The 5691-nt window shown below is 49.4% G+C and overlaps 1 pseudogene; it reads right to left on the bottom strand.

The window, feature by feature from the left end:
* Positions 1-4016: 4016 nt before the first annotated feature.
* LOC121844599 lies at positions 4017-4153 on the bottom strand (annotated as a pseudogene).
* Positions 4154-5691: the final 1538 nt, after the last annotated feature.

Here is a 5691-nt window from a genome sequence, read left to right as displayed (position 1 = left end):
CTCTAGCCAACAGACTATTGGACAGTGTGCTCTAGCCAACAGACTATTGGACAGTGTGCTCTAGCCAACAGACTATTGGACAGTGTGCTCTACCAACAGACTATTGGACAGTGTGCTCTAGCCAACAGACTATTGGACAGTGTGCTCTAGCCAACAGACTGTATTGGACAGTGTGCTCTAGCCAACAGACTGTATTGGACAGTGTGCTCTAGCCAACAGACTGTATTGGACAGTGTGCTCTAGCCAGACTAGACTCTAGCCAACAGACTATTGGACAGTGTGCTCTAGCCAACAGACTATTGGACAGTGTGCTCTAGCCAACAGACTGTATTGGACAGTGTGCTCTAGCCAACAGACTATTGGACAGTGTGCTCTAGCCAGCAGACTGTATTGGACAGACTGACTGTGGACAGTGTGCTCTAGCCACAGACTGTATTGACAGTGTGCTCTAGCCACAGACTGTATTGGACAGTGTGCTCTAGCCAACAGACTGTATTGGACAGTGTGCTCTAGCCAACAGACTGTATTGACAGTGTGCTCTAGCCACAGACTGCATTGGAAAGTGTGCTCTAGCCAACAGACTGTATTGGACAGTGTGCTCTAGCCAACAGACTGTATTGGACAGTGTGCTCTAGCCAACAGACTGTATTGGACAGTGTGCTCTAGCCAACAGACTGTATTGGACAGTGTGCTCTAGCCAACAGACTGTATTAGACAGTGTGCTCTAGCCACAGACTGCATTGGAAAGTGTGCTCTAGCCAACAGACTGTATTGGACAGTGTGCTCTAGCCAACAGACTGTATTAGACAGTGTGCTCTAGCCAACAGACTGTATTGGACAGTGTGCTCTAGCCAACAGACTGTATTGGACAGTGTGCTCTAGCCAACAGACTGTATTGGACAGTGTGCTCTAGCCAACAGACTGTATTGGACAGTGTGCTCTAGCCAACAGACTATTGGACAGTGTGCTCTAGCCAACAGACTGTATTGGACAGTGTGCTCTAGCCAACAGACTGTATTGGACAGTGTGCTCTAGCCAACAGACTGTATTGGACAGTGTGCTCTACCCAACAGACTGTATTGGACAGTGTGCTCTACCCAACAGACTGTATTGGACAGTGTGCTCTAGCCAACAGACTATTGGACAGTGTGCTCTAGCCAACAGACTGTATTGGACAGTGTGCTCTAGCCAACAGACTAACTATTGTTTTGAGAATGACACAAATATTAATTTTCAGAAAGTCTGCTGCCTCAGTTTGTATGATGGCAATTTGCATATACTCCAGAATGTTATGAAGAGTGATCAGATGAATTGCAATTAATTGCAAAGTCCCTCTTTGCAATGCAAATGAACTGAATCCCCCTAAAAACATTTCCACTGCATTTCAACCCTGCCACAAAACGACCAGCTGACATCATGTCAGTGATTCTCTCGTTAACACAGGTGTGAGTGTTGACGAGGACAGGGCTGGAGATCACTCTGTCATGCTGATTGAGGTCGAATAATAGACTGAAGGAGGCTGGAACAAAAGGAGTCTGGTGCTTGGAATCATTGTTCTGCCTCTATCAACCATGGTTACCTGTAAGGAAACACATGCCGTCATCATTGCTTTGCACAAAAAGGGCTTCACAGGCAAGGATATTGCTGCCAGTAAGATTGCACCTAAATCATGGTTCTCAGTGTTCTCATGGTTCTAAGTGTTCTCATGGTTGTCAGTGTTCTCATGGTATTTCACTAAAAACATTGGTTCTGCGTGAATGAGTCATTCAATGGTTCTCAACATAAGCATTACAAGTGTTGTCAGTTTTGAGTTTTATCAAAGGCGTTCCACTGTGAAGCTGGTCCACGTTGAGGCTGTTCTGAGGGCAAAAGGGGGCGCCACTCAATATGAGGAAGGTGTTCCTATTGTTTTGTACACTCAGTGTACACCACTTACATATGAACAAAGAGCCAAGGTGACAAAGAAATGTATATCTGGGTCGGACTGAGCAAACAGTCATCTACAGCTTGGCCTCCACTTCTGGGAATCTAGGTGTGTGTGTGTGTGTGTGTGTGTGTGTGTGTGTGTGTGTGTGTGTGTGTGTGTGTGTGTGTGTGTGTGTGTGTGTGTGTGTGTGCAGACGTTAGGTAGCAAGTATGTTTCGGTTTCTCAAGAAGAGGAAACTCCCTTCAACCACACACACACACACACACACAGACACACACACACACACACACACACACACACACACACACACACACACACACACACACACACACACACACACACAGTGGTTCAGAGAGAGGGGCAGGTGGTAAGGAGATATGCTCTATGCTCTCCCTTCAACCACACACACACACAAACACACACAGACACACACACACACACACACACACACACACACACACACACACACACACACACACACACACACACACACACACACACACACACACACACACACACACACACACACACACACAGTGATTCAGAGAGAGGGGCAGGTGGTAAGGAGATGTGCTCTTCTATGAAAAGCCAACTGACATTAACTCTCGAGGTGCTGACCTCTTACACCATCTACACCCACTGTGATTACTTTTTGACTGGTCATCTATGAACATTTTAACATCTTGAAGAACGATCTGGCCTTAATGGCCATTTAGTCTTATAATCTCCGGCACAGCCAGGAGAGGACTGGCCACCCCTCAGAGCCTGGTTCCTCTCTACCCAGTACAGTCAGGAGAGGATTGGCCACCCCTCAGAGCCTGGTTCCTCTCTACCCAGTACAGTCAGGAGAGGACTGGCCACCCCTCAGAGCCTGGTTCCTCTCTACCCAGTACAGTCAGGAGAGGACTGGCCACCCCTCAGAGCCTGGTTCCTCTCTACTAGTACCAGTACAGTCAGGAGAGGACTGGCCACCCCTCAGAGCCTGGTTCCTCTCTACCCAGTACAGTCAGGAGAGGACTGGCCACCCCTCAGAGCCTGGTTCCTCTCTACCCAGTACAGTCAGGAGAGGACTGGCCACCCAGTACAGTACAGCCAGAAGAGGACTGGCCACCCCTCAGAGCCTGGTTCCTCTCTACCCAGTACAGCCAGGAGAGGACTGGCCACCCCTCAGAGCCTGGTTCCTCTCTACCCAGTCAGGAGAGGATTGGCCACCCTCAGAGCCTGGTTCCTCTCTACCCAGTACAGTCAGGAGAGGACTGGCCACCCCTCAGAGCCTGGTTCCTCTCTACCCAGTACAGTCAGGAGAGGACTGGCCACCCCTCAGAGCCTGGTTCCTCTCTACCCAGTACAGCCAGAAGAGGACTGGCCACCCCTCAGAGCCTGGTTCCTCTCTACCCAGTACAGCCAGAGAGGACTGGCCACCCCTCAGAGCCTGGTTCCTCTCTACCCAGTACAGCCAGGAGAGGACTGGCCACCCCTCAGAGCCTGGTTCCTCTCTACCCAGTACAGCCAGGAGAGGACTTGCCACCCCTCAGAGCCTGGTTCCTCTCTACCCAGTACAGCCAGGAGAGGACTGGCCACCCCTCAGAGCCTGGTTCCTCTCTACCCAGTACAGTCAGGAGAGGACTGGCCACCCCTCAGAGCCTGGTTCCTCTCTAGGTTTCTTCCAAGGTTCCTGCTTTTCTTAACCACTGTGGCTCTCTGGGGTATATCTGTATAGTTAAACCTACCACAGTTTGGAGAACGTGGTTAACACCTGTATGTCTGCTGTATAGTTAAACCTACCACAGTTTGGAGAACGTGGTTAACACCTGTATGTCTGCTAATTGTCTGCATAATAGGAACCTACGGTATAACAGGCTCCCTGACTCACCACATGCTCTCCCAGCACCTACCTACCACTACTTCTATATGTTACAATCTGTTTAGATCGTCCCATCAATTGGTCAATCAATCTGCTTAAAAATACATAGTACATAATAATTAGCGTTAAGTGCCTTGCTCAAGGGCACATAGATATTTTCCATTTGTCTGCTAGGCTATTGGAACTAGCAACGTTTCACTGCTGGCCCGATACTCTAACGTCTAGCAAGGCTACCTTACCACCCTTCACCACAAATGATGCGGTCTAGATTCCCACATTTGGGGAATTCGAGTGTGATGGCCGAGCCTCACCCTGGGTGAATCTCCTAGGTGACCAAGGTGTCTCCCCTCCCAGGTAAGTCATTTTTTAAATTAAATTTTTATTGAACTAGGCAAGTCAGTTAAGAACAAATTCTTGTTCGCAATGACGGCCTTCCCCTGGCCCAACCCAAACCCGGACGACGCTGGGCCAATAGTGCACCGCCGTATGGGACTCCCAATCAGGGTCAGTTGTGATACAGCCTGGAATTGAACCGGGGTTTGTAGTGAGATACAGTGCCTTAGACTGCTGCGCCACTCGGCAGCCCAGTAACCCATGTTTGTTTGTTATATCCAGCCTGTAGCTCATCAACAAGCCAGACTTGTTAACTCCCTGGAACAAGCTCCATGACGGAGTCTGGGTGGAAATGAGAGGCTGATTGTATTATCGGCTAAATAAAGCCTGTGTGCCAAAGCCAGGCAGATCGCTCAAGATTGACATCGAAATTGGACGTCTGTCCATGTCCTGAGAACATTGGGAAATGCCTTCAGAACCAGCCACTAGGGGGCAACAGTGAGCGCTATTGCCATCAAGGATGTTTGGGTTTTCCTAGGGCATTGTAGACGGGGGTGGTGGATGGGCGTAATTCCATGACCCCGGTTCAGATGGTTGTGTGTTTGGAATGAATGACTAATGAATGTTTTGACCTTATCCTAAACCTTAACTCTCAACTTCGAAATTTGACGTTTGGAGAAAAGTGCAAAAACGTCTAATTCTGTAGTGAGACTGTGAGAGCTTGTTGACCTTAGCATGGGACACTACTAGCCACACACGCACACAGAAGCACACACACGCATGTATGCACGTAAGTTCACACACACACGCCTAAATACATACACATACACACACACACACGCCTAAATACATACACACACACACACACACAAACATGCCTAAATACACACACACACAAACACGAACACTCACACGCCTAAATACACACACACACACAAACACAAACACTCACACGCCTAAATTCGGGCCGCCCCAGGTGGTGAGGGTAGGCAACAACATCTCCACCCCGCTGATCCTCAACACTGGGGCCCCACAAGGGTGCGTTCTGAGCCCTCTCCTGTACTCCCTGTTCACCCACGACTGCGTGGCCACACACGCCTCCAACTCAATCATCAAGTTTGCAGACGACACAACAGTGGTAGGCTTGATTACCAATAACGACGAGACGGCCTACAGGGAGGAGGTGAGGGCCCTCGGAGTGTGGTGTCAGGAAAATAACCTCACACTCAACGTCAACAAAACTAAGGAGATGATTGTGGACTTCAGGAAACAGCAGAGGGAACACCCCCCTATCCACATCGATGGAACAGTAGTGGAGAGGGTAGCAAGTTTTAAGTTCCTCGGCATACACATCACATACAAACTGAATTGGTCCACTCACACAGACAGCATCGCGAAGAAGGCGCAGCAGCGCCTCTTCAACCTCAGGAGGCTGAAGAAATTCGGCCTGTCACCAAAAGCACTCACAAACTTCTACAGATGCACAATCGAGAGCATCCCGGCGGGCTGTATCACCGCCTGGTTTGGCAACTGCTCCGCCCTCAACCGTAAGGCTCTCCAGAGGGTA

This window comes from Oncorhynchus tshawytscha, unplaced genomic scaffold (assembly GCF_018296145.1).
Source record: "Oncorhynchus tshawytscha isolate Ot180627B unplaced genomic scaffold, Otsh_v2.0 Un_scaffold_1716_pilon_pilon, whole genome shotgun sequence".
Lineage (NCBI taxonomy): Eukaryota > Metazoa > Chordata > Actinopteri > Salmoniformes > Salmonidae > Oncorhynchus > Oncorhynchus tshawytscha.
This window is presented reverse-complemented; position numbering and strand designations above follow the sequence as displayed.